Below are 26,511 nucleotides of genomic sequence, written 5' to 3'. Positions count from 1 at the left end.
CGTCTAAACGCGGAAGGGGAGGAGAGAGAGAGCACACATGGAACCCACCAGTAAGTGAAGGCGAATAGTACTAAAAATAATATTACATGTTATCCATTAAATAGGCTGTGGTAATATAAAAACATTATGTGAACAAAGGGAGGTACAACAAACATTGATGTTCTACGTATGTTACCTATTGACGTGCGGCTTGAAGGCCCTGGTCGCATGTTCGATCCTCGTCCTTTATTTTTTTAATTTGTATATGGGTCCAAATTTGTTTCATGACATGTGGGCCCCTCGGTGTGTAGTTTTTAGCACTTTAATTTGTGGGTCGAAATTTGTTCCATTCCAAGTGGACTATCGGTGTGTAGTTTTGTACCTTATTTATAATAATTAAAGAGAACAACAGAGTTTTTTGCAATAATACCATGGTGCGACGTTGAAGGCGAGAAAGGATGTGCGAGAGAGCGATGACCGAGCGAGAGGGAAATCAACTAGGGGAGTTGCGGGGGTTGCAACGGTGTTTCAAGTAGTTGTGGGCCGAATGCTACGAAAATATAATCTAAACCGACCGGAATAAATGCCTACACAAATTAATCCAAGGTTGGAGTGCCCCTCGCAATGTAAATAGCTCCGGCTTTGCGAGGGATGGAGAGGTAGCTTCAATGTGTGGAAGATACGGCATGAGAAAGCGAGGTCAATCGAGATACATATAGATAGAGAGACAAAGTGAGTGTGGTCCGACATTCATTGAACAAATATATATGCTCTGGAGAGATATTGTCCGATTGAGCTTTTGGCAAGGGTGAGGGCTGTAAGATAGAGCTTGAGAGATGATCCAGTCACAGACGTGTAGATATATTTTGTGCGTGGGAGGAAGCAAGGTCAATCGATCACATAGGGTCGTCGTGCGATCGAAAGAGTGAGACGGGTTGGAGAGAGTGACCTAGATAGACAATGTGCGTGAGAGAGTATACAATGTGAATAAGTCGAATTGGGCTCAAACATGGTGATATATCGTTTTTGTTCGACAAAGAGCGAGGTCAACCGAGACATACAAAGAGAGAGAGGGAGAGAGAGGGGGGGAGAGAGAGAGCGAGCGTGGCCCGCCATGAGGTCGAAAGAGTGGGGGCGGCTTCGATGGACTGACCTAGATAGATAGTCTACGTGAGAGAGTATAGAGTGTGTCGATCGAGGCCCGAACAGGGAGATATATCATTTGTGTGTGAAAGAAAATGAGGTTAAACGAGACTCAGATAAAGAGAGCGAGATTGAGCGAGTGTGGCCCGCCGTGCGGAAGAAAGAGTGAGACAGTCTCGAGGGAGTGACCTAGATAGACAACGTGTGTGCGTGCGCATGAGAGGTTGGGGGGCTAGATAGGCAATGCATGTATTTAGCGCGAGAGGGTGAGAGGGAGAGGGAGAGAGAGAGCTCAGCATGCGGTGCAATGGCGGGTGTGTGAGGTAAATACATTTGGTAACAGAGTGGAAAAGGGGGGTTGTGTAGTTGAGAGAGTTAGAGATCAAAACATGGAGAGAAAGAATGGATGTGTTTTGGAAACCGATAGCTTCCTAAGGTGGTTAGGAGAGGAAGATTGACCGATACAAGAAGTATGTAGCGTGTGTGCGGGGGGGGGGGGGGGGGGGGGGTTGGGCTAAAACAACATTTGAATGTAGATAGTATGATACTTAATATTGATGTTTCAACTCGGTGTACATTGTAAAATTTGAACTGAGGACCATGCATATGGGTAATTATTTCGAATTCGTGCCATACTAGGTTTCGAAAAGTTGACATTGACTCGATTTGTTGTGCTATTTTGTAGGTCATATGTTTGAATCCATCCAAAAGTTTTCTCACTACCATGGTGTTCATCATATACATATGAATTTGTATTAAAAAGTAGCGTGGATACAGTGAAATGCAAAATCCACGTTAGAATTGGAGATCGCTATGTGACACACACTCTAATTCAAATAACTAATTATGTGACACACACTCTAATCCACGTTAGCGTGGATACCGTGGATACCATTTCGATTTTTTTCAAATAACTCCTCATTAATTAATTTATAGTATCTCGTTTCGAATGACTAATTATTGCAAGGAAAACACGGGCATGGTAATACATACAGATTCGTTTGCAAATGAAAGAAGATTCGTTTGCATTCTCAAATGTAGGCGCACCTGGCAGACCAGGGTCGTGTCATGGTGGTCGCGTGTGTCGGACGGACCCTTAGCACCCAGCCACCCACCCCCCTCCCTCCCTCCCCCCCTCCCCCCCCCCCCCAAAAAAAGTATGACAACAAAATAAGTTCGCGCTTCCACGTTTCGGATAGAAATATCTGGCGGCCCCAATTCCAGCCCTGCAAAATCTCCCTTCTCCACCGTCCCCTTCCGCGCCCAGATTGCTCAAATCCCTAGTTCGCCGCCAACCCGAGCAAAGTTCGAATCGCCCCTCGTCTCGTCTCTTTCCCCACCTCTGTGCTGGATGACGACGAAGATGACGGTCGCGCTTCACCACCGCACCGGGGCTATCTCATCTACGCCCTAGTCCACCGCACCGGGTGGTCCACCGACAACGTCGGCCGCCGCAACCGACGTGCCTCACAGACATCGACTTCCACCGCATCAGGTGCGCTTCACCGACGCCATCTCCCAACTCACCAGGGCTACTTCACCGAGCACATCGTCGCGCCTCCGCCCCCCGAGGCAGCTGGGGCTTCACCAACGGTCTCGTCGACCGCATCATAGCGCTCTGCTGCCACTCAAGATCTTCATCCGTGCGCGGCCAGCCAGCGCATCACCCTCAACGGCTCTGAAGTGACCCGCACTCTAGCTAGGCGAGCATGCCCAAACGCCGGCCCGAACTAGGTATCCACACATCACTCCCTTGTGCACTGTTCCGATGATGTTTGGATATCCTTTCACTTCTCCCTTAGCTTACACGCCTATCCAACTCTGACTTTAACTCTTATTTCTTCTGGAGATATCATCTGAAACAAGCAAATCCATTTTTTAGCGAAGCAAGACGGCGCTACGGGATCTGGTACACATCCTGCACACCCGTATAACCTTGTAAGTATATGTCCTCCGGTACAACAGCAAGGTCGATTCCTCTTATTTGATCAACCATTCATCGTGTCAAAAATGCAGAGGGGGATGCAAGGAGCACAAGGCCTAGACATCCAAGCAAGTGGTAACATGGACTTGTACATGGAACATCCCAAGCGCAAGCAGAGCTGCAGTGAGCCTGTACAACGAGGTAGCGTAAGTCCCTGCATTTCATTTAATTCGTACTGGCATTCGTGTATGATTTGTGTGCAGTGGCGGATCCACGAATTCAAGTTACCAGGGAGAACATTTAACTGAAAAATACGAAGGCACTTGCACTCCAGAAATCAACATAACTTGAGAAATGTGAAGCTACATGCACTTTGAAAACCAGCTAATGATCCAAAGTAGTTCAGATTATAACACTAAATGATGCAAGCACCAAAAAACACAAAATGCAACATGGTGTACAAGGACTACAAACATGGTCTGTACCTGCTTGAATTATTCGTTCTCTGGCTGAAAATATCAAAGTGTAATTGCACCTATAACCAGTGCGCAAACTGCATATCAATATATCTATCCTGCACAAGTATGCCAATAGTTTCAAACAACAGATTAGAAAAGTATTTATGCTACGTTGTCATGATACGGGGACTTTCTGGTAGATGGCCTCGACGTTTCCTCAAGCCATGAAAATGCACTATAATTTGCTTGGCATCAATGCCTGCAAATCTCTATGTCTCTCTCAACATAGCAGATCATCATTAGACACTAAATCCTTCAATGGGAGCTTGCAAAATGCTTGCATTAGATGCCTCAGACACTATATGTTCATCACCAAGAGCATGTAAAATGTTTGCATCAAATCCTTCATTAGCAGTCTGTTCATTAGACACTTCAGGCTCAAGAACAACATGAGCTTGGATGTTTGCACCGGAAACTTGATTAGATACATCAGATTCAGTCAGTTCCGTATTGATTGGGGGAGTTATAAAATAAGTAGAAAATTGGTTTCATTTTCTCATAGATTCCCTACATACAAGCAGTTTTACAACACCGTCAGGTTTAACTATTGGCCAGAAATTGAAGAGTTGAATTAGATATAATCAGGGATGTGATGTACCTGCTCGTTGCGCATGCTACTCTTGCAAGCTACGACTGTCCGTTTGCGCAAGCTCGATGCCATGCCCATGTTGCCGCCGCTGCCTCCCACGCAGGCTACACCCAGGGTTGGATCTTCATCTTCTTGTCCTTCCGTTCGCTTGAAGCCCGGCGACCGCCCTCCAACGAGGATGCGAGGAAGTGATGTGTCGGTCTGTCCAGTGGCGGCTAGGTTAGGAGTGAACCAGACTGGAGGCTGGAGCGGATGAATTGGGATTTTTCCTGTTGTCGATCGATATGGGAGGCGCTCATTTGGGCCGCGAGCCTGCTATAGGTCCTGCCTTGCACTTATGTTATTGGCCTATCCAAGTTGAAACATTTTTATTCAATTTTTACATTGCCTGCTCGTGCGTTGGGACGAACAAAACTAGCCTGGGCCAACCTAGACGACTCAAACTAGGTGCACACTTTCGAGCCACCCGAGGCGGCCACCCATACCAGCCCCTATGGTGGCGTCGCCCCTTTTTGCGTGTATGATAGGGGTAGTGAAAAATATTCCAGTGGCGCTTTTGAATTACCCACAGAATGGTTGAATTGCTTGTTTCTATGAACTGAGTTCGCCAATAATGTGAAGGATGCCAGTCTTTTCATCCTATTGTAGATTGCTTAGATCTCGATATGCCAAAAGTAATCGCATGAAATATACAGTAAAAGCCAGTGTGATGTGTGTGGCTACAACTAGTCTGACTACACGTCCTCTTATAACATATCAAGGACGCACCATCTTACCAGATTAACCATTCGACTTACCAATGCAGTGTGGGAAGAAAGAAGTATTGGGACTGCGTATCCAAGCAATTGATGCCATGGACTCCTTCGTATAACCTTGTAAGCGGAAAAGAAGTTGCAGTGTGCCTGTACAAAGAACTAGCGTAAGTTCAGTTACCTGCTTCTCGGAATTTTAGTTAGCCACTTATTGCAAAATTGTTCAATTACGTTGCTTGGCTTAATTTAGTTTGCTACTGATTACATAATGCCACAGCCTGTTAATCCTATTATAGACTACGCCTATCTATGTGTTTGATACTTACTGTTAAGAATTACCTGTTTGCCCGAACTTAAATAGCTACTTGTTTGTTTAACTGCTTTGCTGTTGCAACAACGGGTTACAATGATGTTAATAACTACTTTTCAGCATCGAATTGAAACTCTTTAATTCCTTGTTTGTTAACTGGTTTGCTGTTATAACTCCCAGTTGAGATGTTTTGCTAACTTCAACTTTTCTGAATCCAATCGGAACTTTAATGGCAAAATAGGTTAGCCCAAGATCAAAGAGCGAGGTCCCCATGGACGTTGTATCATCCCACGGCAGTGGCACTGGCCCAATCGTGCATTATGAATTGCCAACTGCAGATGCTCTAGAGGCTAAACTAGTGGTAGAAAGAGATTCTGCTTCTGCACTTAGAGATGAACTTGACATATTGAGGAAGCAAACCGCACAATCAGTAGCAGTACTCAAGACAACCATTAAATATTTGGTGGATTTCAAAATGAATCAAGCTGAGACTGACCACATTGTTAAGGTCCTAAAGGAAAAAAGGAAATTAAATTCCCACTTGGTAAATCATAGGTGAAATGTTCTTTCCATCGTTGAATAACCTTTGTGTTGTTTGTTCATGTAATCAATCAAACCATTTGTTTTAGAGATCATGTAATAATTGTTTTTTGTTTTTTGGTTTGTAATTTTATTTGAGCACAAGTCTGTATTAATTGATAAGACTCGGAGACATTTCATTTTGATTGTTGTGCCAGACCTACAAATATGCCAATCGGGCTGAATGTGCAGTCAGCAATAATAGTAGTATAGATGGACCATAAGTGGCACGCATCGGAAAGGGCCAAGATGATGTAGTAGCTTGGCTAAAAAAAGGATGATGTTGTAGCAAAGAAAAGTACAGCGGCCTGGCTTATCTATGTTAGTTGATATTATTGATCCATATACTCTATAAGTGTTTATATGTCTGTTAGTTCTGTACATTCTTGGTTGATTGACTCGGTATTTGAATCTTGATACATCGCTTGTGTATATTATCTAAATGGGAGTACACATTATGCTGCGTGTGACATTTGAGTTGGGCACGAAGTGTTCCAAATATTCGAATTCACCTTAAACTGGATTCTAGCTTCTGAATTTGAGTATCGGCATTTGTAAACCATATTCATATATGACAGTGGAATACATCTTTGTCGTCCTTTTGAAGATATATAAAACACATAGAATGATTTATAAACATTCATATAGGAATACAAAATGGATTCGAATTTAGTTGCCAGGGTAAACGTGGATGCTTATTGTCCCAAAATTCGAAAGAAGCAGCAAAATGTCCACTCCCACGTCGGTTGCCCGAAGCAAAGTGTTTAGGAGATGGAAATTACTGTCTACCCATTACACGGACAATCCATCGGCCCGATTTCCACTGCTCTAAATAGGGGTAGGATAGTAACTTCAATTAGACGTGACACGACCGCCTCTGAGCCCATTCCGACACGGTGGGCGCCAAACATGGGAGGCAAAACACATTTGATTCAAGCTCGTCCGAAAGACCTCTGTTTCTCCCTCCATTTCCCCATTCATACACGGTGGGCGGCAAAACAAACTTGACTCGGCCGAAATCGATGTAGGCAAATATTTTCAATAGGGGCAGGTTTGTAACTTCACTCAGACGTGACACAACCGCCCTACCTGTCAGCCCTGTTCATACACCGTGGGCGCCAACCACCCTCTCCTCGCCCGAAATCGCTCTGGGCAAATATTGGCGAGATGCGAGATTACTGTCGTATCCCCAACCGACGAGACGTCCAAATTTTAAACGGGGGCTAAGTTCGTAACTTTCCCATATTTCAGACAGGCGCGTCCCAAAAACATGGCTCCCCGTACCTCTCCCTCCATTTTCCCATTCATACACCATCCGCGCTAGAACACCATCCCCACACCAGCCTCCGTCCGCCACCCCATCCATCACCGCCGTCCTCCACCCCATCCATCGCCGCCGTCCTCCACCACATCCATCGCCACCGTCCTCCACCATGCCAGAGCGCCTACCAAGACCGCGTCGTCCACTGCTAGAGATGGACGTTTCTCATCCACGGCGACGGACCAAGAGCCTTGCATCACATCCTCTCGCTTCATCGGCGCCGTCGTCCTCTTTGCCGGGGCTGCTCACACGACCTTCTCTTCCACCGCAATGGGACTTATCCCCCGATGCACCCGTCTACCGTCGCAGATCTGCTTCAACGCCACCGACAGCCATCGCAACCCGATGCCTACACGGCGCCGCAAGAGAGGTGGTACTTCATATCTCCTCAACTTTTTTATCTCAACCAGAAAATAGATCTTAACTTGGTTACTCTACTTTCTTTTCAGCTCTTAGAATTTTGTTCTTAGTTCGAAGCAAATAGTGGCTGCTAAATATCATTTCTCCGTTTTCCCCCTTTTATGATCACTATACAATCAGAATACGTGCTTCATGTCATAATAGCACTGCTCCACCCATCAAGCTAAACAAGCTTAGTTGTTCAAATACGAATCTGATATTATTAAAACATATTTGTTTAATTGGTGAGCTAAATGTTCCTAAATTAGTTTCGAAAAGGCATGTTCGCCGCTCAGGTGTGTATCTCTACAGGGTGCCTATGGTGGGCCGGCCCACCCTGGGATTTTGGGTCGTCCCAGGCCCCGATTCCCCTCTGTTCTGCTGCGCGCTTCCGATCTGTACTCGCCCCCAGCCGCCTGCCTCACCGGCGACTTGCCGTCCCCGGATAGCATGACTCTAGGGGGAGACACCAGACTAACAGGAGGTCAGGAGCCGCTCGCCCAACAGCGTCACCGCTGCCCGGGCGCGCCGCCGTGCCTACCTTCCCAGTCCGTTCAGGGCTCAGGCATGCAGCACCCACTAAGCCAACCCAATTTATCCTGAGATAAATCCTCAACACTCATCAGCCACTCCTCATCACCCATTTTCTAATTGATTCATTACTCATTAGGCAGGACTGCCATTAGGGTTTGTTGTGTGCTCAGTGCTACCTACACTTAATGGTTCAGATGTATTTCGGTAATCTTTAGTACCTGTAAAGTTCACAGGGTTTTCAAAATTCCGGCCCTAGGAACAGACACTAGTCATTTTGGATTGTTGGTCGTAGTGACATTGACCCAGATTACTACTGCAAGCCATGTTTGTTGACAATTTTACTTGTCTTTCTTACTCATTCGATATAATGTCCAATTATTCACGTCAATTAGTTGCAAACAATAAGTGCTAGACAAACTTCTTGATTCAGATTTTGGACGGTCTCTTACTGCAGTTACAATTCTGCATACTTGTCCTAGTAAGCTCACAAGTAAATGATTGATTCACTACATCTATGCTTGCCTTGTCATATTTGTTGTCAATATTCTTTTAGGGTGGACCACCCTGTTTCTAAATATTGCAACCGTAGACATGAGTGAATAGTATTTCTCTATGTGGTCTCTTCCATCATGTGTGGGCAACGAACACTGCATTGTATAGAAAGAAAGTGTCATTTCCAGCTTTTACATAGGCTTCGATCTTTTACATGGAATATAATATGCCTACTTGCTTTGTGTCGCACTACCAACACTCCACCCTTGAAGCTAAACATTATGCCACTCATAATTCCTTAGTTTATTTGTTTAAATACGAACTTCATATGATTCTAATGTTCCTACTTCAGTTTTGAAATGTGTGTCTGCCTGTTATAGAGACATAAGGGGTTTGTATTTCTGTGTGTGGTCTGGTCAGCACAGTTGGGGTGAACTTTGCATATGCAGGGGTTTATAGGGAGACACTCTTCGAGTTGAATCCGCAATGCATTCCATAGATAATCTGACTACCTTTTATGTTTTCATGAATCTCAGATTCTGAACAGCATCATAATGATTATGAGCTTGCGCGCATGAAAAGAATAAATCAGAACAATGCCATGGCTGTCAAACTTGGTATTAAGGGACTCAAATCAAGTCTGGATGCAATGCAAACGCTCTCCACCTACAGATTCATGCTCAGAATATGATCCTAATAGTGATTCTGAGCTTGAGGGAGACCTAAGTCAATGTAGCTCCCTAGTGGAGGAGTCAGAGGAAGATGCCCTATCTTATTCACCCATCAAGGTGCTTGCTCTAACTTTCCATGGTTATATTGGTCGCACATATCTTGCAACTGATGCTTTGCATTGCTTCTACTTTGTTGAACTGCCATTAGCTTAGTTTACTCATCGTGTATGTGAATACGCCCTGCCTATTCATTTTCAGTACATATTCCATCTGTCATCATACCATATTTATCCATTCAAATGTTGTTCTTGTGTATCAGACGTTCAAAAGGAAGAGGGTGATTGCTGATCGTGGAGGAGCACAAGCAAAGTATTTGGAAAAGGTAGTGGCACCTGATAAATCAAATAGCCCATTAGGTGTAGTTGCAATATCACCTAACCCATAAAACACCACAACTCTAATAGACTCTAGCCCTACTACACTGGTCATTTCTGATGCCCCAACTCAGCAGACCCCAACTGCAGCAAACATTATGATTATGCCAGTTGACATAACACCAGCTCTACGACGCAAAACCCCCCATTCCAGCAAAGAGTACACCAAATCCAGTTGCCAAATCCCTTTTCGAACCAGAGAGAGCCCCAATTGCAGCAAATAGGACCCCTGTTCCATTTCTTCCCAGTTTAGAAGACAAAGCTTATATTGTTGTCAGGAAGTTTGTGCGCATCTTTCCTTCATGGAAAGATTATACCGCAGACACAGAACAATTTCCAGTCTTCCTCCGCAACTTACGCGTAAGTAATGTACTAATGTTATTCATGGTCATTACTGCATATGTTTCTGCTGACAGAAGACACAAGATTTCATTCTTTTAAATAGGCGAGGACCAAACTGGATTGTAAAGACGAGCAAGGGTTGGTTGCGCTTTTCAAGCACTCGTTGATGAAGTATCGTTCCTACCTGAGGCAAGCGCACTTCGATGGCAAGCCTCTAAACGGAACTTCTGTAAAGTCTCCGGTGCTACATTTATCCGACGGTGACTGGAATAATCTTGTTACACATTGGTCTTGGCTGCAGCATAAGGTACTGTCTATGATATCACATCACAATTTGAACTACATTTCTGCATTTCCCTTAACGTCTCACTTGTACGAAAACTGTTAGCAGAAGAACATTCATTCTCAAGGGACCACAGAATCTCGCAACTATACTGCACACTACATTGTGAGTACCTCTTGCCCTGTATGACCATACTTACTTTCATAGCTGTTTGATTATGTAGCATCACTGCACATGTTAGCCTCGTTATCGTCCATTTGGTGGACATTATAAGATCTGTATGGACTCTTACATAAATTTAGAATCAACCCAATGCTTTTGAAGAGGTTTAGCTCTGCCGTCCTCTTGTAAGGACTGAACGTCGTCTATCACTGTACTTACATTAACAGCTACTCCCTCCATCCCATAATATAAGAACGTTTTGTACAGTACACCAGTGTTCAAAACACTCTTGTATTATGGGAAGAGGGATTGGTTCATTGTGTAGCATTCTGCATCTTATCTCCCTCGCCCACCATTTACTAAAAAAGATCAGATCTATATTTAATCCTACCAAAAAGTAGAATACACAGACAATGCCAGTGCAGAAGTGTAGCCCATTAATCTTGTCAGTACATTTTGTCCTGTAGTGCTTGTACTTCCAGGGATTGGTAGTTGATTATGTAGCATCAATCTGCATCTTATCTTCATTATCCTCTATCCCTTCCAGTATTATCATATCTATAATTACTCTCTACAAAATGTAGAGTACAGGCAATGCTTATGAAGAAGATTTTGTGCTGAAAATCTTGAGTTATCCTTAACTTGACATGGAGAAGGGAATTATAAAGCCGGTGTTAACTGTTAATGTAAGTCGGTCCTTCTAAAGCCTTTATCCTCAATTGCTGTTTAATTTGCTCATACTCCCTATCGTTTACTGCTGTTTAGTTTGATGTTTCTACCAAAATGCATGTTGGCAAGAACCATAAGTTCTAAGTTATACTTGTAAAACCAAATTCCTTATTCATACCATGCACATTACTCAATACTCCCTATATGTATGCTTGTTTTTGTGGATCTATAATCCAGTGTGTGGTGAAGCAGCCCACGTTTGCACCTTGTCATCTCCTGTTTTATCTTACTGATGTGGCTGATGATATGAACAACATGCCATGCACATTAACCAAAATAGATACAATGATTTTCTTTGCCCTTCATCTATGCTTGCTATGTTGACATGGTAATCCAGTAGTGTGGTGAAGCTCCCCGCATTATGAACAATGCCAAACTATGCTATTGATATTTTGAACTTACTCTTTATTTTCTAATTTGAAATTGGATGGAATTGACAGCACAGTTATCATCTTTGTTTATACACGTGCAAAACCTGTCATCTCTCTGCTTGTTTCAGGGTAATATGCCTGATGGCATGCACAAGTCTGCTGAAGGTTGTGAGACAAACCCAACATATATTGCAGCAAAGAAGGCAAAACATCTTGAAGATAGCGAGACAACCCCAAAGTCTTGTCTTGATGCAGTGTTCAAGTTACTTGAGACTAGCAGTCAGACAAGCTCACAGAATTCGTTATCTGAATCAGTTCGACTTCTTCAGTCCCAAGTTCTAGCAGAAAGGCATTCTGCAACTCAACTTTGACTTGAAGTCCTATCTCTAAGAAAGATTGCCGAGAACACCAATGAGAACCTCATCGCTAAATAGCTACACCTGGAAGCTATGACCGACATGCTAGGCCGGTCTCACAGCCTTGCTCAGCAGCTTGCGCAGCAGTTCCCACGCAAGGCTAACCTTTCTTGAACTGTCTTGGAAGTGGTCTCGGTTCAGTATTATTTTGTTACGCTGCAATGGTGCCCAGTTTTTGTAATCTGCTTCTTCGTTACGCTTTATGATCACTGGTGGCGAACTTCGATGCCTAGTGGATGTAATATACCATAAATCCTTTATTGTATAGTGTAGGTTTATTCTTAGTTACTATGCCGTAATTTCTTTATTGTATAGGGTAGGTTTGTTCTTAATTCCTACTAGTTACTGCCATCATTCGCTATCTGAAAAAAAATCAGATGTAGTCGACCGGGCCAAAACATTCGCCTTTAACTAGCCTGGTGTTTAGCGGGCCACAATTGGGCCGGCCTGCATCTTTCTTGGGCCCGAATGATTGGAGCCTTCACACTTCGTGCGAGGCCCACAACTTACACCGGCCTATATTTTACTTGGGCCTTTTGTGGACCCAGCGCTTAGTTTGGCCCAGGTAGCATTAGGCCATTAACAGGCTGAATATTGTACTGGCCTGTTACGGCCCAGATGAAACCATGGGCCTTTAGCAGGCCGAAATGCATGTTGGGCCTCAATTTTCACTAGTCGTCAATGGGCCTTCAGCAGGCTGAAATGTAGACCGGGCCTTTTTGGGCCCAGTTATATCACGGGCAGTTACCAGGCCGAAACATATCTCGGGCCTTAGTTGGCCCACTGATATCATGGGCCTTTAAGAGGCCAAAAGCTTAGTACAGACATCAACGGGCCGAATTATGCGACAGGCCTTTAACAGGCCCAAAGTCACGTTTGGCTTAACTGTTGCCACCTTTATCACGGGCCGTTAGTGGGCCCGATGTCCCGTCGGACCATATATGGCCCATGGGCAGCACGGGCCATTCCCAAGCCGAAAGTCACACCTGGCTGAAATGGGCCCATCTCTACATCGGGCCTCTAACAGGCCGAAAGTCACTGGGCTGTAATTGGGCCCAAATATTCGGCGAACAATTAATGGGCCAGATCTGGCTTTGGGCCGTAAATGGGCCCAAATATTCGGTGAACAATTAACGGGCCAGATCTGGCTTCGGGCCATAAATGGGCCTTTATTAAGCAGGCCGTTATTGGGTTGGCCCACTAGTACCTGAGTAAGTACTACGGGCCTTTGACTGCGCCGGCCTTTCTAACCTATATGGGCCTCTGTTGGGCCCAGCCACATGTTGACGTATCATAGGCATGTTTCCTCCAATGGACGGGCGACATCTGGCCCACTGACGAGCTGACAGGTGTTCCCTCCGGCCAATCAGAATTTTACACGTGGAAATTTCCCATTGGTCCCGGCTGTTAACGGGTTATCGGATCCAAAACCGGACCCGATAGCTTAAGGCGTTCCGTTACGGTGGATGCCACGTGTCGGCCACCCTTGACGAAAGCACTTCTGTGGCGCGCGATTTATCGTCATGGAAGTGGACACTTCCGTGATGATAATTTTGGTAATGTCACGGAACACTTCTACGACAGCACAGGTATGACTATCTTGATTCTGTCATAAATTTGTCATGGATGTACATGCATGACAGAAAACATGACCTACTGTGACAAACATGTATCATCACGAAAGTGTATTTTTTGTAGTGCTAGCGACCAGCGCGTTGGCATCGAGCGGGCCGCGGACAAGGCGAATGGCGCGACCCATGCGAACGGCGCGGTGGGCGTATGGTGCAAGCACGACGCGGCCGGCCTCTGGTGCAAGTACGGCGCAGACGGCCTCTACCCACTCCTGGTGAGGAATGGGGGTACTGACGGGACGTGTACCCAGCTGCGACGCCCTGTCGACAGCAGGCAAGCGCCAATGGATCCGCTCTTGCTGTGCGGCGCACCACGCCTCTCGCTCTGCGGCGCTCCAACGATCTCGTTGTGTGGCGAGCCGCAGCCTATCGGCGCAGACGCACCTAGCTTGCTCTGCAGCGCGCCATCCATAATGTTGTGCGGCGAGCTGCAGCCTCTCGGCGCTGACATGCCTATCTTGATCCGCGGCGCTAAAGCACCATGCACCAAGGGTCTGCTCAACATTGGCGAACACGCGCGTCATGGCATCGTCCATCACGTTGCCGAGGAGTGCCTCAGCCTCGACGGGTCGTGGCGCCTTCTCGTTTTCCTCGTCAAGGAGGTTGATGGCAGAGGCGGCGCTTCGGTGGGTTGGTATGCTTGGAAAAGGTGGATGTGCTACAGGCTGCGCTTGTTGTCTCTATGTGTCGCGCGCCTCCTAGGTTTATGCACAATATCGCTGGGTGGTGGCGGGAAACCGGTGAGGAAATGGCGGGAAACGGTGGCGTGTTCATAAAACGCCATCAATTAATGGAAACTATGTATTATATCGCACACACCTTGATCTGGCTGACCGTTACTTTTGTGTTGCCTAATCACAAACAGTTCATCCTAGTGAACTGTATGCCGTATATCACACACACCTTCATTTGGCTGCCCGTTTCTATTGTTCCGCCTCATCACAAACAGTTTATTCGAGTGAACTGTATGTCGTCTATCGCACACGCTTTCATCTGGCTGCCCGTTTCTGTTGTTCTGCCTCATCACAAACAGTTCATTGAACTGAACCGTATGCCTCGCATCGCACACATAACTAAAATATGAACCATGTTTGATGTCTCCTCCATCACAAATGTTTTGCATCTTTTTGACGGTTTTTTACATCCCCCTTTGTGATTAATGCATCACACACAGTTTCGTCAAAGGGTCTCTGATCGTAGTGTCGCGTTAGCAGCATCCTACAGTAGTGTGATGCTTGCAAAAGAGAAATTAAAAAGGAATAGGGAAGAATACTTTGACTCTTGCATAAAAGTAAATGCATAAAAGTAAAAGAGAGGCCCTTCGGAGAGGGAAGCAGAGGTTGCCATGCGCTTTTTGGTTCTATGCTCAATCTCTTAGTGCAAAAGAATGTCACGTTATATTGCCCCTTGTGATAGCAACCTTTATTACGCAGTTTGTCGCCTTTATTACTTTGCCATCACAATTTCGTACAACGCTCAGTTTTCTCTTACACTAAATGATCTAACACATTTAGAAGCAATTTTTATTGCCTTATTGCACTGACGACAACTTACTTGAAGGATCTTACTCAATCCATAGGTAGGTATGGTGGACTCTCAAAGCAAGATTTGCGTTTAAGGGTTTTTGGATGCACAAGTAGTATCTCTACTTAGCGCTGAATTTTTGGCTAGCAAAGATAGGGGCAAGTAACACATGTTAAAGGATCTATGATAATATAACTTCTATGTGGATATGAACAAACATAAATCTTTATGTTGTCTTCCTTGTCCAACGTCAACAATTTTGGCATATAATATTTTGTGGGGCCTCACAATCATAAAAAGATGTCCAAGATAGTGTATTTTCATGTGAATCTTCTCTTCCCTTATTAATTCTTTCATGAATTGCATCATTGACCAATTCTCGGGGAAAATATACAGGGGTATGCATTTTCCCCTGACTCGTGCACGGACAAGCCAAGATCGAGCCAAGATGTATAAGGAATCAAGAGATTCAAAGGACTAACAAGCAGATCAGAGGGACCAAGATCAAGCCAGAGAAGCAGGATATCATCAAGAAAAAGGCCTCCTTTGCTGGGCAGGCGAGCCCGGGAAGGGGCAAGGCCACTCCCTGAACCAGGCGACCAAAGCGCCCGGCAGGGCCTGCCGGGGCTCGCGGAGGCAAAACCACCTCACCAACCATTCCATCATGACCCACGTTGTCGATCAGTGCGGTGTCAAGCCGCAGAGTGGCTAAGTGGCACTCATTCGCCACATGGCTGCCTCTCCCTACAGGAAAAACCCACAGATGACACCCGTCCTGCAATGTGTCAAGCAAGCACGCGCGGAGCTAGCAAAATAGCCCGGCAAGCCTTGCCGGGCAACCAATGATGTGACATTAAGCGGTGCATTTAATGCATCCTGTCAGCTCGCAAAGTTAGTTATGATAGCACTGTTGCTATCTTATCAGTGCGCAATGACTACTTTGCCATTGTGGTGACCCCTTGATCTATAAAAGGAGGCCGTGGCAACCGTAGAAAGGGTTAGAAGGTTGGATAACTCACACCCCCATACACGTGTAGCCACTATCGCCCTGAGGTAACCCTTGCCGAGCAAGTGTACTACGCTCTGCCACCACCTTTCCACCATCAATCCACCAAAGCAGGAGTAGGGTTTTACACCTCATGGCGGCCCGAACCTAGGTAAAACTACCCGTGTAATCTCTGTCGTGCTGCCACACGTTCGTCTGCTCTTTGTGCAACACGACGTCCCCCACCGAACCAGCAAGGGGCCTCTTGGTCCCATAGGTGGTTGTGGCTTCCCGCGACATCTTTGGCGTGCCGGGTAGGGGGCTCGCTTGTGCGAACCTGAAGGTGTGTGTGGCGCGTCATCTTCATCGCCATCCTCGTCTTCGATGACGCCATCGACCGTGGCGCCCACGAAGACGCAGAAGCAAACTGGGGCCATCCCCGCGCTACATTGTAGGTCTCCACGCCTCGCCATAGCCATGGCTATGGCGAAGATTGCCGCTGGTGGCGATATGCTACCTCGACGGCCCATATGGCATACCCACCATTCGGGCGCAGTTCGGAGGAAGGGCACAAGATGTGCGGGCGCGAGCTCCCTCCTTCCCGTCCCTTCCCTTCGTCAGCAGTCGAATTGCTTTGGCCCCGGTGTCGTTGACGTTGACAATTACCGCGCGACGCTAGGTTCAGTATCCCCCCCCCCATTTTGGGCAATCCTGAGCGAAGCGCTGGTATGAGTACGTCAACAGACGCCCCGGCAAGTGCACTTCGGCAAGGCTGTCTGCATCGGTGTGACCCATGCAGCAGTAGCCGCTGGACTGACTCGAAAGGGAAGGAGAAAAAGGGAGGAGGACCAAAGAAGCCCAACACTATGCCCTAATGCCCGCCGGCCACGAGAAATGCATATCGGTCCCTGCCGGGAACAAAGAAACCATCTGATTGTCTTCCGCTCCTCCAGGTGCCGTGGGCGCGCCTGATGCGCGCAGCCCAGCAGAGGAGGAAGAAGCTCAAAACGAAAGCTAAGTTTGCGCTTTCACTTCTTGATTGATACGTTTCAGAATTTTGCAATCGTTTATCCCTTAAACTCTAGTGAAGTCCGTATCGTGAAAACCCTCGTGTGATGGAACCTTGGCTAGTTTCTTTGGTTGCACCATCGTCCTGTCCAGAGCCATGCTCGCCAGGTCAAGAGGCTGCATCGAGAACAACCTAGGAAAAACCTGTCAGGACGCATCCACGCCAAGATGACTGATAAGGGCCGGACCCTTACGAAAATCGCGGCAATATGATACCGGCAGGCATCCAGAGCATACATAGGGATCCATCATATGAACGCAAACACTATAGACACACATTTTAAATCCGGCTAGCATACAGAGCTCGAAGGGATAGACACACATTTTAAATCCAGCTAGGAATATCAGTTTTGCGCAAACACTACAGATAGAATGACTAAACACAAAATGTATGTCATGTTTCGTTACAGGGCAACGCAAAAGCAACAACGGACCGATACTTGGCCTGATGGCCCAGTGGAGCAGTTCAAACATGAAGAACCGTGTCGGCCCGGGGAGCAGCTTTCTCCTTGGCGAGTGATGTCAGTGCCCGCTGGCGGCTTCTTGAATCCGTCGTCAAGGTCGAGGTTCGGATGGCCACAGGCGATATTGCTCAAGACCATGAAGAGGGCGTCACGGGCAAGCCTCCGGGACTCAGTTGCAAAGCGCTCGGCCCTCCCCTCTTCATGCACTTTCAACTTCTCGATCGGCTCATTGAAGAAGAGTCCCAGCTTGACGCTTGGGACCTCTTGCTTGCTAACCAAGAAGACTGGGTCATCCTTGCCCATCGCCGCAGCCTAAGCACCCAGGCGCTCGGCCATATGGGTCAGGCTCTTGATCTAGATATTACTCATATTGACCTGATTCTTCAACCTGTCCTCTGCATCCTGCCGGAGACGCTTGGTGGTGCCCAAATCCTTGGGCAGCAACTGTTGGCGGGACTCAAGGGACTCCGCCGAATGCTCCAACGTGCCAATCCTCAATCATGTCTGTGATGTTACCATTGGTAGCTTCAAGGCTCTGAGTCCTAGAGGAGATCTGCGACTGCACATCAGCCAAGTGGATCTCCACCTGTCGCGCTTCCTCTTTGAGTGCCTCCACCTCCTTGGTGCCTCTGGCGAGATCCTCATTCAACTTAGCCACCTACTGGTCGAGGTCAGCTTTGACGGCAGATGCGGCAGCTAGATCGTCAGTGAGCTTCTTCAGCTGAGCGGCATAATCAGCGGCAAGGGCGTCTAGTGCGGCTCCGTGCTTGTCCTCCGGTTCCTTGGTGCACCGCTACACAAGAGCCTCCAGATCTTCATCCTTGGCGCGGAGGGTGGCCTCAAGCTTCTCCTCCCAGAGGGAGATCTCTCGCTCTCTAGCATCCAGAGACACCTTGTGGTCTGCCAGACGCGCCTCGTGGGCCATGACGTCTTCTCTCGTCATCTGGAGCATCTCCTGCTGCTTCATGAGCATCTTGAACAGCTCGCCGTTCCATTCGCGCAACTCCAAACACTTGTCCTTCAGCTTCTGGTCCACCTTGTTGGCAGACTCACGCCGCTCCTTGAGCGCCTGCCACTTCTGGTTGTGCCGGGCCTGCATCTCCTTCACGCCCGCCGCCATGGTTTCCATGAAGGACAAGTCCATGACGACGGCGGCTGAGTCATCGGCCTCTCCGGCTCCCTGATAAAGCGGATCCAGGAGACGTTGAAGTTCCTCATCGAGCTCGGCATCCATTGTCAGGGATAGGCCAGGGGCTCCAGCTCCGGGTGGCGACATCACCATTACCAGCGTGCTCGAGGAGGGTGGCCGAATCTCAGCGACGATCCTGGTGGCGGGGAGTGAGCCCATAGTCTGGAGTGGGATTTTCACCTCAACGGTCACTTCCACTATCGGGGCATCCTTCGAAGAATGCTCCATCACCACCAAGGAGCCCTGTGCATCCCCGGCAGCGAGATCCTATCCCTCAGCAGCAGCAAGCTTTGCGGCTTCATCTGCAGCGGCCCTCCCTATATCAGCCACCACCTCCAGGAGATCTGGCTCCTCGGTTTGCGGGGCTGCATATGAAAGGGCTAGTGAATAACGAAGAAACGGAAGTCTCAAGCGAATGGAGAAATCAGACAAAGCAATCAAAGCATGAAAGAAAAGAAGAATTAAGTAAGGTACCTGGAGAGGTCTGCCAGGCAGGAGGATGTCATGCCCCACAAGTTAGTTGCCCAAGCGCTCCCTAGGAGGGCAGTCTACCACAAGATAGAGTTTGATCCTGGAGCCAAAGCCCCAACCCCTCCATTTTAGGTTTTTATCAGGAAAGAATTTCAGGAAGTCATATCGGCCAGATAAGCCTCTGACAGCTCCATATTGATTCTTCCCCAGTTTTCTTTCAGAAGAAGCGGGAGCCATTTTGCATTGAAACTCGGTATCAGCAGAGTCATCTCCTGAGAAAGACCGGTCTTCATTTCCAACGCCTCGGGAAACAGGTCGAGATAGATGACAGCACCTTTTTATCCTCTTCCTTACCGGGAAGGCGCACTTCTCTTCTTCTTCTGGCCTTCACCTCCTGCCCGGCCCAGAAATAGAACCCCCGGGGGACAAAGCAAAGTCAAAGCGCTTGATCCTTCAAACTGCAATCATTGTTTATCAACCACTCACGACGACACCGAGATCTTCGACTTAGCTCCCACAGGTCATCCACCCGGGGCAGAAGATAACAAAAGCGGAAGGTGGCGGGGGAAGGAAGGGGACACTGGGCGGGATCTTTCAGCAGCGAATTCCCCATACAGATAGAGGCGCCTATCAAAAAGATACTCCCGGGAGGGGGCTTAGCCGGGTCCAACAAAGCTTATGAGTGGGTCCCACGCACTCAGGCAAAGAGCAACCGACGAAACGTAAGATGGCTCCATACCGGGTGGTAAAACACAAATGGTGAGGGCTTTGTGTTGGATCTGATGGTTGAGCCTTTGTTCTTTGCGAGCCTTGCCTTTCTCTTTTTTGCTCTACTGTGGAGTTCTTTGATGGTCTATCTTCGCACCTGGCGCTTCTGGCGCTTTCTTCCTTCCACCTTCCTCTTGTACTCGACTCTTCCCCGATCACTCCCCAACAAAGGCTTGCTCGTCTTCGTCATAGTCCAAACTCTTTCTCATGTGACTGTGGCCTCTCGAATAGGCTGATCGGTGATACGTGATTTTGGAATAAAAGCTAGACGACTCAGCCCTCTTCTCATCTCAAAGCTAGATTTTGAAAAACCTGGAATAAGACCAACATTATGAACTACTATTCGATGAAGTACTTCGCTTTCAAGTAGACGGACTTGATTTGATCCCGTGAGGGATCAAAGGGGAATGGCCTGTCATTCGTACATTCGTATTTGTATTGGATTGTTGGAAGGAAGCAGTTGGCATTCTCGTTCGAAGGAAAGGTACTTGTTCGAGGAAAGAAAGCATATTAGGAGAAAGAGCAAGAAAACGGATGCGCTAACGCGCAATGGCTTTCGCGCTAGTTGCTCAAAAAATCTATGTCTCCCCGGCGACAGCTGTTGCCGGGTCATGAGCTTCATCCTCTACTGAGGTGGACTTGGCAACCTTCTGCGCAGCCTCAGCCGCGGAAGGTTCCACCGCAGTTTCTTCGGCTCGAGCGACAGGGGAAGCATGCCCCTCAGGCAGGGGCTCACCCTGCATCGTCTCACCTCCTCCTCCACCGGGGGGAACAGGAAGGCCGACCCCATCACCTCTGGCGGATTGGACCAAGTCTCTGCTCCCAGGTCGAGGGCTGAGCTGGGGGCTTGGGGCGGGGTCCTCCTCATCACCCCCCACCAAGACCGGGCTCTCTGCACCCTTCAACGACCCAAGACGCTGGATACTATTCCGGGAATAGTGGATGAGGGTTTCCATGTCCTCCTCCACTTCCCTGCCGGCAACAACAACAAGAATAGGAGGTCAGTCAGCAAAAATAATTAGACATGCACAAGCTATCCATGAAAGGAAAAATCCTCCTTACTCTTTTGCAATGAGCATGGAGTTCAAGTTGAACTCCATGGGAGGTGGAGACTCCCGTCTTCTCTTTAGAGACCGAGGGGTAGAACTCCGCGGCAGCTTTGGTGCTTGCCGTGGCGCCAGGAGCTCCGGGAAGACGAGCTCTGTGAGGAGCTCAAGCCGGAGTGGGGTCTGGCCTCCGCCTCCACGTCCGCCGGTCGCTTGGCGGAGGAGGCCTTGGTCTGGTCAAGGCAAGGAGATTGGCGGCACGCCACCTTAGCCTTGGTGGCTTTGGTGGCGGTCTTCTTCACTCTCTTGGCGGCTGGCATTGGGTTAGAGGTCGCCGCCCCTCGAGCAGTAGCACGTCTGCGGGTGCGCTGTTCGGGGTCTGGCTCGGGGGCTTGCGGCCCAGCCGCGAGCCACTCCTTGAGCCCCGCCACCTCGCCAACCTCCTCCTCCTGAAGCTCCGTCGCTACCGCGGCTAGAGCCTCTAGCCTGGCAAAGTTATCCCCCGCGAGCTCTTCCCTGGCAGCTCCTTCCGTGGCTTGCACCTCGCTGCCGCCCTTGGAAGAACTCCCGTCCCCAGGCTTCCCTTTGCCCTTCCCGGCCTTTCCTGCCTTATCCATCTTCGTGAGGCGGGCGGCCTTGTCCTCCTCGACCCTCTTCAAAATATACGCCACCTCTGTAGAGGAGGTGCGTTTATACATTCTGGTTTCGGTCCTGGTGGACCTCTCCACCAGAGTGTTCGACCACTTGAGCTCTTCATCCAGGGTGGGTAGCTGCCAAGTGCTCGCTACCCGTTCGGTGCTGCAGTCCGGCATCCACTTCAATATCTGTTCTCGGGCAGAATTGATGTTTAGAGGGATGGCGGTTCCCGGGAGCTTGAACAACTCGAAGCGGCCAAACAGTTGGTCGCACAACCAACCAACCACGCGGGTATGTCCCTTTCCTGCAGCGGCGAGATGTGGCGGAGAATAAAATATGCCCCCACATGTTCGATGGTTAACCCGGTAGTCCTCAAACGGGTGATCCTATTAATTGTCGGGCGCAGCCTATCCTCAGTGAGGCCCTTGGCGCTCCAATCCTTGTCGCGCTCAACACATTCCTTCTGTGCTTCGCAGAACTCGGGGGCTTCCTTATCTTGGATCCAGCACCAATTCCCTCTCCATTCATCCCACCTCTCGCGTTGGTACCCAGGGAGGTAATCCCAAATCTTCCTCGACACGCGCGGCATCCAGCTAATGATTTTGGAGCGGTTAACCTTGCTCTCGACCCGCGGAATGAAGTAATGCCAGAACAGATCCACATTGGGCCTAACTCCGACGGAATTCTCGCACAAATGCGTGAAGATAGTCATGGTCGCCATTGCATTTCGCGTGAAATCGAGGAGGTGGAATCCATATATATTCATGATTACCTCAAAGAATTCGGATAAAGGGGGACACAAACCGCAGATGAACTAAGCACAGAAGAAATTATAAGAATCCAGCGGATCTTCCTTCCCCGCCACATAAACTACGGGCGCTCCATCCCCTTTTTCAACGGGACTCCCCCACAGATACCCGTACCTCGCTTGAAGGACTGGGCCGCTCAAGTTCGACGGGATGAAGACGACATCTTCATTCTGCTTCTTGTTCAGCTCCGCCCCTCTCTTGCTTCCCTCGGCGGCAGCCTCCTTCGTCGTGGTCGTCTGCTTTTTCTTCTCCGCGGGTTTCTTCCCCATTTCGGCGGTGGCGATGCGGGAGGAAGAAGATGGGGGAGCGGGGCAAGAGACAGGTGAATCATGCGGCGCTGTTTTTCCCTGCTCTTAAGGGGAAAACAGAACAGGGGCGCGACGCTTCAGAAAGTTGCCGTTTTACCTTAACTGCAACAGTCCCACGACCCCACGACGCGCGGTAATTGCGCAAGGTGGACGTTCTATTGACTAGCCGCCATGACGAACCGGCGTGCACAGCCCTCTCCTGCCACTTGTACGTGCACTGTTTGGGGCCTAACCCAACGTGCCACGCGACACGTGTGGCTCAGGCTCGGGGGCTTATGTCGGGGAAAATATACAAGGGTATGCATTTTCCCCTGACTCGTGCATGGACAAGCCAAGATCGAGCCAAGATGTACAAGGAATCAAGAGATTCGAAGGACCAACAAGCAGATCAGAGGGACCAAGATCAAGCCAGAGAAGCAGGATATCATCTAGAAAAAGGCCTCCTTTGCCGGGCAGGCGAGCCCGGCAAGGGGCGAGGCCACTCCCTGAAGCAGGCGACCAAAGCGCCCCGGCAGGGCCTGCCGGGGCTCGCGGAGGCAAAACAACCTCACCAACCATTCCACCATGACCCACATCATCGATCAGTGCGGTGTCAAGCTGCAGAGTGGCTAAGTGGCAGCCATTCGCCACATGGCTGCCTCTCCCTACAGGAAAAACCCACAGACGACACCCGTCATGCAACGTGTCAAGCAAGCAGGCGCGGAGCTGGCAAAATAGCCCGGCAAGCCTTGCCGGGCAACCAATGATGTGACATTAAGCGGTGCATTTAATGCGCTCTGTCAGCCCGCAGAGTTAGGTATGATAGCACTGTTGCTATCTTATCAGTGCGTAATGACTACTTTGCCATTGTGGTGACCCCTTGATCTATAAAAGGAGGCCCGTGGCAACCGTAGAAAGGGTTAGAAGGTTGGATAACTCACACCCCCACACGCGCGTAGCCACTATCGCCCTGAGGCAACCCTTGCCGGGCTAGTGTACTATGCTCCGCCACCACCTTTCCACCATTAATCCACCAAAGCAGAGTAGGGTTTTACGCCTCACGGCGGCCCGAACCTGAGTTAAACTGCTTGTGTGATCTCTGTCATGCTGCCACACGCCCGTCTGCTCTTTGTGCAACGCGACATCCCCCCGCCGAACCAGCAAGGGGCCTCCTGGTCCCATAGGTGGCCTGGTCTCCTGCGACACCAATGCTATGTTTATCAATCTCCAATAAATTTTACTACTTATATCTTTCCTTAAGTGATGTTATTACTTACCATAAGATTAGCATATGATCTTTTTCATTTATTTTCCTTTCTTTTATTGGAACATGAAAGTAAAGAGAGCAAAACCCAAACTAAACTTTATTATATATCTTGCACACGATTACAAGGATAGATAGATCACTAAGCAAAACACTCGAAGAAAGATCGAACTATATTTTTATTCAACTAAATCAAAAGACAACTAAAGATCGAACTAAGATAAATAAAGTCAAAAGATAGTGATGGTGATACGATATCGGGGCACCTCCCCCAAGCTTGGCACAATCCAAGGAGAGTGCCCATACCCAATACTCAAGTCTCCTTTAGTGGTGAAGAAGGTGGTGGTGGTGATGAAGTAGTAGCAATCTTATCCTTCTTCGTCGGCTTATGCTTGAGGATGGAATTTTCCTCCTTTAGGTCACCGATCTCCTGCTCAAGCTCTAATATCCTTTTGCATAATTCCTGCTTGTTTTCCTGCAAGAGATGACAGGGGATAAACTGAATCTTAGGTTTCTTTGCTTTATTGGGGAGACTTGACTTCTTGAATTCCACGTGCATGTACCCAGGTTGGGGCAATGGAATTTCATCTTCATCTGAGCTTGTCTCTTCCTCCCCTTTAGGATCATAGTCCTCTTCCTCCTCCGAAGTCCAACCCTAATGTTCCACATCCCCATAAACCTTGGGGTTTGTGATATAATTAGCAACATAGCTCTCACCCTCCAAGTCTTGGAATGACATATTTTCATATCTATGAGGAAACAGCAAGAAAGAAGAATAGAAGATTTTTCCGTCATACGGTGGTCAATAGGTTCGGGGGTATATAAAGATGTTTTATCTTGGGAAACAAGCAAACGGGAGAAAAATGGAGTCCGAAAGGTACCCGGGGTGGGCAACCCACCTGGGCGCGCCTGGCTGCCAGGCGCGCCCTGGTGTCTTGTGCACACCAAGGGTGCCTTCATGGTTGTTCTTATTTTCCTAATTTTTGTAATATTCAAAAACTGACAAAAAAATTTGTGGATTTTTCAGATTCTGTTTACTGTATCACGTACCTACTCTTTTTTCATGATTCTAGAATGTTCCGGAAGGTTTCCTTTATGTGTTCCTCCACTGTCATGGTTTGAATAATATTGCTTTCAACATTAATAGGCATACCTGAGATATAGTGTTTAATTCTTTGCCCATTGACAACCTTTAGGTTAGTACCTTCGGCATTATTTATTTTGATAGCTCCAGAACGATAAACTTCTTCGATAACATAAGGTCCTCCCCATTTGGAGAGAAGTTTTCCTGCAAATAAACTAAAATGAGAATTGTACAAAAGAATATATTCTCCAACTTTGAACTCACGCTTTTGGATTCTTTTATCATGCCATCTTTTACATTTTCCTTTAAATAATTTGGCATTTTCATAAGCTTGGGTTCTCCATTCATCTAATGAGCTAATATCAAATAACCTCTTTTCACCGGCAAGTTTGAAATCATAGTTGAGTTCTTTAATTGCCCAATATGCTTTATGTTCTAACTCAAGAGGTAAATGACAAGCTTTTCCATAAACCATTTTATAAGGAGACATACCTTGATTTTATTTCTCTATTGCTAAGTTCAACTTGACCACTAGACTAAGGATGATAGGGTGATGCAATTCTATGGTTAACATCATACTTAGCAAGCATTTTACGAAAAGAGCCATGAATAAAGTGTGAACCACCATCAGTCAATAAATATCTAGGGACTCCAAACCTTGGGAAAATAACTTCCTTAAGCATTTTAATAGAGGTGTTGTGATCAGCACTACTAGTTGGAATAGCTTCTACCCACATAGTAACATAATCAACAACAACCAAAATATGTGTATACCCATTAGAGGAAGGTAAAGGTCCCATGTAATCAAAACCCCAAACATCAAATGGTTCAACGGCAAGAGAATAATTCATAGGCATTTCCTGACGCTTACCGATATTACCTATTCTTTGACATTCATCACAAGATAAAACAAACTTATGGGAATCCTTGAAGAGAGTAGGCCAGTAAAAACCCGATTGCAATACCTTGTGAGCAGTTCTATCTCCCGCATGATGTCCTCCATAAGCTTCAGAATGGCATTTCTGTAGGATTTGTTCCTGTTCATGCTCAGGTACACAACGTCTAATAATACCATCTACTCCTTCTTTGTAAAGATGTGGGTCATCCCAAAAGTAATGTCTTAAATCATAGAATAATTTTTTATTTTGTTGGTATGTGAAACTAGGTGGTATATATTTAGCAACAATGTAATTAGCATAGTCAGCATACCAAGGAGTATTATGAGAAACATTTGTTGTATCTAGTTGCTCATCAGGAAAACTATCATTACTAGGCTGTGAGTCATCAAGAATATTTTCTAGCCTACACAAGTTATCAGCTATGGGGTTCTCAGCTCC

At 47.5% G+C, this 26,511-nt stretch overlaps 1 long non-coding RNA gene across 1 annotated transcript; it reads left to right on the top strand.

Annotated features, from left to right (window-relative positions):
• The first annotated feature begins 2,782 nt into the window (after window positions 1-2,782).
• LOC141021484 (uncharacterized) lies at window positions 2,783-6,182 on the top strand. The gene is made up of 4 exons (XR_012182793.1): window positions 2,783-3,060; window positions 3,139-3,247; window positions 4,959-5,028; window positions 5,457-6,182. It is a non-coding gene; the product is annotated as an uncharacterized lncRNA (long non-coding RNA).
• Window positions 6,183-26,511: the final 20,329 nt, after the last annotated feature.

Source organism: Aegilops tauschii, chromosome 4 (genome assembly GCF_002575655.3).
Source record: "Aegilops tauschii subsp. strangulata cultivar AL8/78 chromosome 4, Aet v6.0, whole genome shotgun sequence".
In the NCBI taxonomy this organism is placed as follows: domain Eukaryota; kingdom Viridiplantae; phylum Streptophyta; class Magnoliopsida; order Poales; family Poaceae; genus Aegilops; species Aegilops tauschii.
Note: the sequence above shows the minus strand (reverse complement) of the source record. Positions and strands in the feature narration are given on the sequence as shown.